The sequence below is a fragment of the Coffea eugenioides genome, chromosome 6 (genome assembly GCF_003713205.1).
Source record: "Coffea eugenioides isolate CCC68of chromosome 6, Ceug_1.0, whole genome shotgun sequence".
NCBI classification, from domain to species: Eukaryota; Viridiplantae; Streptophyta; class Magnoliopsida; order Gentianales; family Rubiaceae; genus Coffea; species Coffea eugenioides.
In genome coordinates, this window is record NC_040040.1 from 31,753,949 (window position 1) to 31,765,439 (window position 11,491).

Below are 11,491 nucleotides of genomic sequence, written 5' to 3' on the forward strand. Positions count from 1 at the left end.
GCCATGAGGATTTTCTAGCTTGTACACGTATTTCTGGCTTCATTTGAAGGATTTCTAGCTCTTGGTGTTAAATTCCAACTTAGAGTTTAAATTTCCAGCTTAGATATGTGTTGAAGATATGCTTGGTACATGCCTATTTTAGTTGGTTTTGTGGTTTAGAATAAGAACCGCTTGTATCTTATCACTTGTGGACTTGTTTGGGGATGTTTGGCTATGAAAGTTAGATTTGAAATTGGAGGGAAATGCAAGGCAAAATAGGGGTGATGCTGCCCACTTTTGTTCTTGTAGTTTAAGTGAGTGGAACTGATATTGGAGCTTGATACATATGTTCAAAGTTGATGGTTTTGTGGCCTATAGTATTCACCAATTGTTCCTTACAATATGTGGATTTGATTGAGGTTCATTTACTATGAAACTAATATTTGAATTGGATGGTTAACTTGAAGAAATAGGGAGACATTTGCTGGATTTTCTCCTTGTTGGTCAAGTGAGGGTTGAAGTGTGAATCTAGGGCATTTTTGTTTTCCTCTTACATATGATTTTACTCAAAACACCTGTTACAATCTATTTCTTTGCATGTGTGTTAGTTTTGAGCCAAGGCAAGAGGTTTAACTGAAAGGAAATGAGTTTCTTCAAATCATTTTAGGTTAGACAATTTCCAACTTTGCACTTTCAAAGTCTTGACCTAATTCCTTCAAATGTTTGACTATAATCGATACTCGTGTGCTCCAAATGACTCTTAAAACATTAATTCAGTATGCACATGAGGTTTTCTCCTTGTTTTGAATAAGAAAATGTTATATTTTTGATAAGTTATATGGGTATAAAACTTGTCAATTGATGTATCTTCTAAATGAAGTTTTTAAACCTCAATTTCGTCACGCATTCTGGTTTTGTATTGCTAGTCTTTTAATATAGTACATGACCACAGGACTCGAGAGAGTTCAGGAGGACGAACCAAGGTTGAAGTGAAAGATTGCTATTGATTGGTGAGTGTTCCTTGCATGTTGTGGTTCCAATGACTATGTGGAATGTTGTGAATGTTTGTTTGAATGTTAAATATTTTCAACGATTGTTAAATGGATTTTCAATGGACGAGTATGTACTTTATCGCACTCGATCTAAGTGAATGTGAATTTTCAAGGATCAAATGATTGAATGTTACTTGTGCATGAATGTAAGCCTTTGGCTGAACTAGACCCTTGCCCTTTGTTGCCAGTCGACTCGAGCCAGAAACGGACTCGGTCGGGCGGCTAGTGACCCTGGGACATTGTTTGGTATACTGGAGTATGACCACGAAATCTGATGGAATACTGGCCAGTGAATGCAATGCAATGATTGAAATGAATGAATGAACACTGAAGGAGTTTTCACTTTTAAATATTTTCACATGTCGGAGGAATAAGGAAAATGGTCGGCGACTGAATGACTGAATGAATGGCTCCAAATGAGCATGTATCCTTCCAATGATTGAATGTTTATTTTTTGAATGACTGTTTATTACTGTATAAAGTGTGCAAATTGTTAAATATAATACTTCTATGTTTTACCTACCTGACTGCTTGTTTGGGAACTTTACTGAGGTTTTAGCTCATTCTATTAGTTTGTTTTCCTTACAGGAGTGGAGGTCGGAGGAAGTAAGCGTGAACTAGTGTGTATAATTTTCATGTACTTGTATTTTGTAGATGGAATGTATTTGGGGATATTTGGTAATGTAATTTTTTGTTTCACATTTGGATTGTAATTAAGTGTGAATTATTGGTTGAATGGAACTTTTATGTTAAGTTAGAGACGTGAAAGACTATTTCAAAAATGTTAGTGAGCGAGTCTTGACGGGAATTGGGCAGGCGGTCCGCCAAACCCTTGAGTTCGTCCTAAGGGGATGTGGGGACGTCGCAAGTGGTATCAGAGCTACCTCACGTGATCTCTGCGTGGGGTGAGTTTGGATCAAGTGGTGATATGGTCCTGATTACGTGAATGAGTATAAATGACTAAGTACTCTTCTTGAGCATAAGTTGTGAATTATGAATGTTATAGGCGTAAAACGTTTATCATGATACTTGGAGAAGATAGATATGTACATCAGGTAGAAATCTCTAATATAGGTGATTTACTCTTGGGACCGGCCGGTTCAAATTGTGAATGAGAGTTGACATCACAACTGTCTTTGACGTAGATGTGAATGGAAAAGGTTAATGCTTGGAAGATTTTAATAAGTGAACTAGGAATTGAACTGATTGAGAAGAATGGATCGATGAGTATTATAATGGACTAATCCAGTAATTGGTTGGTTAGGGTTTCTATGGCTGGTGGTTAGATTGTCATGCATGTTGGAGAAGCTAACACTGCAGATCTATCTCTTTTTAATTTGATACTTGAATGACTACCCTTGTCTATGCTTCCTTGATACCTACTCCTCGATGTAAAAGTAGGGATTTGGCTTTGACTCCTATCTTGTCCAGGTTGAGAGTTTTGGATTAGTATAGAAGTTTTTGAAAAGGGTTTGGATTCTAATCTTGTATATATTCTTTTGGTGAATGTAGGATGACCGCTTCGATTGAGAATGGAAAGGATACTATGGGGTTAAGTAGTCATAGTATCTTTTGGATATGGTTTTGACAATGACCATGAGTAAATTGGAGGTTGCACACTTGAGTTTTTGCAAACAAAGATTAGAATTTTGAGGACAATATGTCATTTTTCTTGTTTTGTTACTGTATTGCCACTGTATGTATTTTGTCTGTGATGTGCCAATGCTAATATGTATGGTACTTGCTTTTGTCTTATGCATTTGATTTTGATCAAGTTGATATGTACTATATCTTTATCACTTGATGTATGAACTTGATGTGTTATAAATATGCTAAGTATGTTTCCTTATCTTTGGTTTTGTTGTTTAAAAATGTCTTTATCTTGCCGCTTTAACCGATTTATTTTGTTTATGTACTATATAGACTATTTTGAAGAAAAAAAAAGAGAGAGAGAAGGGTATGGAGGGAAGATGTAGTTGTGGACGTCGCGCTAGTCATGGCCGTGGGGTTAGGCAATCGGAAGAACCAAAGAATGAAAAAGAAACAGCGGCCGAGCAAGATCGTGGACCGAGGGTCGAAGCAGGGGACCAAGTGGCGACGACGATACAACAAATGACCAATATTTTAGCGTGATTGGTAGAGCAACAAGGCCAAGCCTCAGTGAATTAACCTAGGAATCCTGAGATAGGAGAAGATAGGGCTCTAGAGTGGTTTCAAAAGTTTTCTCCACCAAAATTCCTTGGAGGGCCTGATCCAGAGACAGCTGAGCAATGGTTGGAGGCAATGATTAATATCTTTCCGGTTTTGAACTATACGGAGTAAAAACAGGTGAACTTTGCTGTATTTCAATTCGAAAGACCGGTCCGAACATGGTGGAATGTTATTAGGACAAAGTGGGAGAGAGAACAGAATGCATGGATTTGGGTAAACTTTAAAAGAAAGTTTAATGAGAAATACCTTTCACCATTGGTCCAAAAGAAAAGAGAGGATGAATTTAGTAGGTTACGCCAGGGAACCCTGAGTGTGGCCAAGTATGAAACACAATTCACTAAACTGTCCAAATTTGCTCTTAAATTGGTGGTTACGGAGCGGAGGAGAGTGAAACGGTTTATACAAGGATTGAATCTGGAGATCCAAGAAGTTTTAGCGGCGGTTCAAGTTAATACCTTTACGAATGCACTTGAGAAAGTTCAAAGGATTGAGAATGTGAAGGTACAGGTAAAAGCTTTCCAAGCACGAAAAAGGAGTGCACCTAGTAGTACACATGAGAAATCTAGAGAAAAGGTAATGCCTCCCAAAATGCAAAAAGTGAACCATTCACCTTATCCACCATGGACACTAGGAACACTAGAAGAAGGTTCTACAAAAGGAAGTCAAGTGGAAAAAGGGCAACAAGAGAAAATTTCTCGAGAAGGCCAAAAAGTGGCTCCCCGCTTGGCTTGTGGATATTGTGGAAAAACAAATCACAGTGAAAATGATTGTTGGAGGAAAGGACGAACGTGCTTAGTTTGTAGAAGTACCGACCATCAAATTAGCAATTGCCCAATGAAGCAGCAATGAGACAATAATGCTCAACAAGGGGATAAAACTAACCCTAGACAAGCTAATGAAAGAGGGAACAGACCAAGGGTGCCAGCGCAAATATACGCCATAGACAAGCAACCAACTCCAGGGTCGTCTGAGGCGATAGAAGTTAAAAATTTCGAGGACAAAATTTTCTTAAGGGGGAGAGAGTGTGAGAACCCGAAAAATTATTTTATAAATTCTCTTATTCTTGCCTTAATTTCATGGTAATTTTCTTGATTGAGTCAAAAGTTATATCATTCCTCTTTTATATTTTAGTACATGTTAAGTTCCGTAGAATATTAAGGTAGTTGACCAATTAGTGAGATGTGTGTGTTAAATTTGGAGGATGAGAACGAGTGTGGTACTAGAGGAAGTATGTGATTAGAAGTGTTAAGAGTGTATTAGAGGAAACAAGATAGATTAGCTACAAGAACCACAAGGAAAAACAAAGAGATGGGTTTGAACTAACTCGCACCGCTTGTCACTGATCCAAGACACTATTTGACCAAGATTTTTCTTTCCTTAATCTCCTTGTTTTCTTTTAGTTCGCTTCCCTATATTTTGTAGGGCTGCTGGCCGAAATTTTAAACCAAAGAAAAGAGAGGAAAAGAAAAAAAAAGTGGGGGGGGGGAATAGGGTGATGACAAGTGTTGGCAATCAAAGCCAACTTTGACCAAGATTTTCTTAACACTTATCTTCCATTTTCAACCCAAAAGCCTCCATTTTCTGCTGGTTCGCCGAGAGTAGGAAGAGAGAAAAGAGAGAAAAACTTCTTCAACTACACTTTGATTTCTAGCTAAAACTTGTGGGAAATCAACCTAAAACCCTAAATAAATCCATAGAGAGTTGCTACAAGGAAGGAAGGTGGCTGGTGTGGAGTGTTTTTGGGGGGAAAGAAAGCCGCAATTTGCTACTCATCTTGAGGTTTGAAGGTACTTTTGGCAAGAAGCTACTCTATCTCTTTAATCTTGCATTTGAATGAGATTATTGCTTGTTTGTCGTAGGTTTTATGGAAGACTTTGTAGTTTTGTGTAGTAGATTGTTATTTCCAGCTTTAGTGGTTAATTTCCAACTTTCATTCGAAATTTCTAACCATGAATTATTATTTTCTAACTTGCTATGAAACTTTGGACTGCCATGAGGATTTTCCAACTTGTACATGTATTTTTGGCTTCACTTGAAGGATTTCTAGCTCTTGGTGTTAAATTCCAGCTTAGATATGTGTTGAAGATATGCTTGGTACATGCCTATTTTAGTTGGTTTTGTGGCTTAGAATAAGAACCTCTTGTATCTTATCACTTGTGGACTTATTTGGGGATGTTTGGCTATGAAAATTAGCTTTGAAATTGGAGGGAAAATGTATGGCAAACCAGGGGTGATGCTGCCCACTTGTGTTCTTGTAGTTTAAGTGAGTGGAAGTGATATTGGAGTTTGATACATATGTTCAAAGTTGATGGTTTTGTGGCCTAGAGTATGCATCAATTGTCCCTTACAATATGTGGCTTTGATTGAGGTTCATTTACTATGAAACTAAAATTTGAATTGGATGCTTAACTTAAAGAAATAGGGAGACATATTGCTGAATTTTCTCCTTGTTGGTCAAGTGAGGGTTGAGATGTGAATCTAGGGCATTTTTGTTTTCCTCTTGCATATGATTTTACTCAAAACACTTGTTACAATCTATTTCTTTGCATGTGTGTTAGTTTTGAACCAAGGCAAGAGGTTTAAATGAAAGAAAATGAGTTTCTTCAAATCATTACTTTAAAAGTCTTGACCTAATTCCATCAAATGTTTGACTATAATCGATGCTCGTGTGCTCCAAATGACTCTTAAAACATTGATTTAGTATGCACATGCGGTTTTCTCCTTGTTTTGGACAAGAAAATGTTATATTTTTGATAAGTTATATGGGCATAAAACTTGTAAATTGATACATCTTCTAAACGAAGTTTTGAAACCTCAATTTCTTCATGCATTCTGGCATTGTAGTGCTAGTCTTTTAATATAGTATATGACCACAGAACTCGAGAGAGTTCAGGAGGACGAACCAAGGTTGAAGTGAAAGATTGCTATTGATTGGTGTGTTCCTTGCATGTTGTGCTTCCAATGACTATGTGGAATGTTGTGAATATTTGTTTGAATGTTAAACGTTTTCAACGATGGTTAAATGGATTTTCAATGGACGAGTGTATACTTTATCGCACTCGATCTAAGTGAATGTGAATTTTAAAGGATCAAATGATTGAATGTTACTTATGCATGAATGTAAGCCTTTGGCTGAATTGGACCCTTGCCCTTCGTTGCCAGGCGACTCGAGCCAGAAGCGGACTCGGTCGAGTGGTTGGTGACCCCGGGACAGTGTTTGGTACACTCGAATATGACCACTGTGAGGACTCGTAAAAGTATTAATTTCGACTCCTATCTTTGCTCATTTAAATATTTATTCAAATATTTGCTTCGATTATTATTTTCTAGCCTTATTAGACTTAAATACATGGAGTTATGACTTCATTATATTTTTAAAGTGACTCATTTCAAAAATTAATTTTTTGGAAGCTCGATTAATGAAAATAGTGAAAACGTGTCTGAAAACTTTAGCCATTTGGGAGTACAATAAGTTCAAAACTTGGAGACGTGTACAATGGTTCTAAAATAGGTAATTCTAGGTTCAAATACTCAAGTGATAGTTAGTGGTACGATCGTTACAAGAATTTCTCGAAGGTTTCACTCTATCGCGCCTAAATTGGAAATACGCGTTTTCACGCGCGCGATTAATTGAGGGACTTTAGACCCTTAATTTGAGATAACTAGGAGTGAATAATATTTATATGAATATAAGTGCATTAAAGGTTTAGTGCACTAGTGCAACAAACTTAAGAGGAATCGAGCCCAAAACGCGCGCGTACGCGCACTATTTGCGGTTGACTTTTGCGCACCTAAACTCTTAGTCCTTAAGCTTCCTTTGTAAGCCAAAAAGTCAGACTAAACATCTCATTTTCCTAGCTCTCTTGGCCGGCCAGCAAGCTGCAAAGAAACAACCAAAGTTCTTCAACTTTTCACTCTAAAATCTTGCTCAAATCACTACCAAATCCTCTCAAATTTTAACACTACTTAGCTTAAGACTTGGAAATCTTATCTAGCTAAAAAGGGGGAGCTTTTCATGGTTCACTTAGGAGCAAGGAGGGGCCGAAATTTCTGACTTGTTCATCAACCAAAGTAGGTAATGATCCACTCTAAAATTCTTGTCCTTTGGAAGTTAAATTACACTTATGAGTTTAAATATTCTTGTGGGTAGCTTGTTTTGGTGTAAAAAAAAAATGAAATGGGTGGGCTCTATGAACTCCCACCCTTGGGTTGTTGCTAATTTTGTGGTTGATGATATTTATAATGTTGGTTTAGTGTTTGAAATGGTGGATTAATGGCGTATAATTAGTAGAAACTTCAAGGAACTCATGGGATAGAAATTTCCGATTTTGCCCCTGCCTTGTTCGGTTATTTTAAGGCCAATTTTTGATGATCTAATGGCTTGAATATGATTTTTATATGTTGTATTAGTTGTGTAAAAATTTTCATTGGAAAATATTGAGGTTTGGTTGGGCAAATGAATTTCTTTGTGAAACTAGTCAAGCTGGAAAACTGTTTCCGTGTAGCTCTGTCCAGCTATAGTGTTTCGGACGTAACTCTGTCCTCCGACGTCGAAATCAAGTGCCGTCACTGGAATTTGAAACTAGACATCCACACCTTTCCAACGGTATAAAATGCACATTCTGGTTCCATGTGTGTGAGACTCACCACTCTTTTGAACTCAGCTGTTCTGTTTCTCTGTTCTGCTGGAATGAAATACAGAAGCTGTGATTTGAAACTCGATTTCGAGCTAGTTGTGTACTGAATTTTAAAATGATTTCTTCTGAGAAATTATAGCCCTATGAATCTATTTTCCAACACTATCAACCATGCTCAATTCCGAGTTAAATTGAGTGAGTCATGATCAAAATACGGTGACTGCCCTGTTCTTGAAAACCCTTGGATTTGGACAGATTTGATGTGAGACTTGTTGTGGTCTTACTAAATGAATTTCTTGGTGCTAAACACCTACCAAATGTACCATGTATGTTCCTTAGACTTTTCTTGCACAAATGAACCATGTTTGGAGGTTTTCCTTAGCCGAATGTTTGGAAACGGAGAGAAATGGAGCTAAAGGCAGTTTTGCCTTAGTAATTTCAAAACTTTGGTTGATTGATTAACCACCTTCCCGAAGGTATTTTTCCACGAAATTTGATAGAGAGATACCCTTCATATAGGAGTACTATACTGAAAAATTTGGTACCAATCCAAGTCCGTTTCGACACTTAACTAAAGGTCCAAAGTCGGAAACCCAAATCTGGAAATTGTTCAACAGTCTTGAATTTTCCCCAACTTTGAGCTACCATATCTTGGTGCTCGAAACTCCGATTCTCGATCCGCTTGTTCTGTCCTAAACCTTACTTGCACCTCTAATTGATTTATAAATTTCAAAGTCAGGTTTGCAACGAGTGGATTCTGCCAAATTTTCAAAGTTAGCGAAAAACCAACCCCGGCTCAATCCTGAACATTCTGGAACAGTGATTTCAAGCTCATTTTTGAGTACTTCTCACATAGATTCATGGAAAAGTGTCTTCTAAGAACTTTTAGTACTTTCCAAGAGGTTTCCAACGGTATAAAGTTTTTCATTTTTAAACTTGTATCGAGTGAGATACAATTTTTCAAAGATCCATATCAAAACTGAAATTTTCCAACTTTCAAGGAAATAAAGTTTTTCAAGAACTCTTTATTCTTTCGACATTATGCAAACGTTTTAACCTCGATTTCCAAGATAAAAACCCAAATGCTCCTGTACTTTATGAAACGCCACTCGAACCTCGATTTACAAGTAATTAAGGTTCCTTTTCACAAAATTCCCTAGATTATAATAGTGCACGAATTATTTCTCGATAATTGGGTTGTGTGAATAATAATTCACTATTATTTGCTCAGCCGCACACGAGGACCTTCAAGAGGATCCCACGGTGGACGCTTGAACTTTCCTTGACCTTACTTGCACTTAATACTTGGTGAGTGTCAAGTGTATGAGTACTTGATACGTGCTTAACTGTTATGAATGATTACTGATTTTAGGAATGGAGACGAGTGTGTACTTTATCTCACTCGTTCTCATTTGAATAAATGATATTGAATGATATTGAATGCAATGGTTGCATACGTCGCTGGAGTGAATCTCCTCGACACACAATTGTAAATGGGGGACGCCCAAACTCATAGGCTGACCTGGGACTCGAGCCGGCATGGGTTTGGTCGGGAATCTAGGCGTGCCATGAGACAAATAAGCTCGACCTATTGAGAGGTCTTGCTTGGCATACTCGTGGAGTATTGCCTCATACATGTCTTGCGGGCCCGAGTGGGTGTTCGGTGGACGGAAAGAAGTAAGTGGTGATCTACGGATTGAAAATACCGACCCAGTTGACGGAGTGTCATCGGGGGAAGGTATACGAGTGACATTGGCAAAGCAAGTGGAACTTAGCTCCTGAGAGCTACTATATTCTTGAATTGTTTCTGATAAATTTCCTTTGGTGAATTGTCAATTATTGAAATATATTATTGTTTAGCTCGTAATTGAGATTGTTATTTGAACTACGTGCTTGCATGTGTGATCTTGGCCTCACGAGCGTTTTGCTCACCCTATAAATTTGTTTTCCTTAACAGGATTGAATCTCGGGAAAATGTGGAGAAACCCTCTTGATGTACTTTTATTTTAGGGTTTCTATTATATTTTGGCTATGCCCTTGGTTCGGGTTGTACTTTTGGAATTGAAGTGTAATATTTGGGTCTGACGTATATTTGGGATTTGAGTTGTATTTTGAACACCCCATGTATGGGTTGGATAATGGATGATTGTTAAGTTTGAACGCTTCCGCATTTACTGTACTTAAGTTACTTACTTTTGTTGTGTAGTTTGATAATAAGCTTGAATGATTTGGCTTGAGTCCTGGCGAGAGCTAGGCAGGCGTCCCGCGGATACCCTTTGGTTCGCCTTAGGGAGAAGTGGGGCGTCACAGTTGGTATCAGAGCGCTAGGTTAGCGCTAGGTTAGAGATCTATATGGGAGACATATTAGATACTCTACCCTTAAGATCTGAAACTGGATAATTAAGTTATACCTTAAGAGGTATTTGGGGTATACTAGTGATTGGGTTAGGCATGCATAAACGACATCCGAACTAGATAGTGATTTAAATTTCTAACCCGAAAAGTGCTATTATTTTGCAGGGATGGAAAACGGAAATGGAGTTCCGGCAGCTGACGGGAATGGCCATGCGAATGGCCATATAGTGCCTCCTAGGCCTATCTACTACCAGGCTCTAACTGGGGGAGCTTGAGTACGCTATTCCCCATCTAACAGATATCCCCGATGTGCGTGTAGGGTTACCTTTGCTTACCCAAACCACGTTGTACTGGCTTTGGACGACGAGCGTCGTCAGTTGGTGAATGCCAACTTGGACTTACAGGCTGAGGTGGACGAGTTTCGACAGATGGTTGGCGCTCAGGGCGAGAGGGTCGCCGAGCTCGAGGAGGTGATTGAGGGCGAGGTGGCCACATCTGCTGTGGTTAATGAGGAGCTCCGGAGCACTAGGGCTCAACTTACTAGGTTGAGAGAGGAGGTCCGTAGTCGGGCTTCCGATATCGTAGCTGATGCCACTAGGTTAGTGGATGAGGCGATGGGTGTAGCTCAGAACTCTGAGGAGGAGGATCCGGAGGAGGATCCTGAGGAGGAGGTTCCTCCTGATAGTCCTACTGTGGACTAGATCTAGGCAGTTTGACCACTCTTTTGACTCTTTGGACCAGTATAGCTAGAATTAGCTGGGGTGATGCTAAGTGCTGAGACCATTGTATTTTGCATGACAGTGTGGCTTATTTTTGAAGCACTTGCTCTTACTTTAGTCTTCTGTGACTAAAAGTACTTCTGTGGCACCTGTGTGCTATATTTTTGTGACTACCACATGACTTGCTAATTGTATGAATTTGATATGCTAATGAATGTAAATTATTGTTAATTCCAATGTTTTCTTGATTGGTTCCTACTCTCTACTTTGCATCGCATAATTTATTTATTTCTTGCACTAGAGCACGCCTAGGTTATGGAAGGGCTAAGAAGGGGTCGAGACCGTGGTCGAGGCAGTGGGCGAGGGACTAGACCGGCCCAACCTTAGGGGAATGACCAGGGATCAGCAATTGGACTGACCCAGGGTCAGAAAAATATTGAGGGTAATCAAGTGGCTACTGCCATTAACAGGATGACTGATATCTTAGAGCGCTTAGCTGATAGACAAGGACCTGGACCGTTCAACCAACCTGGGGGAC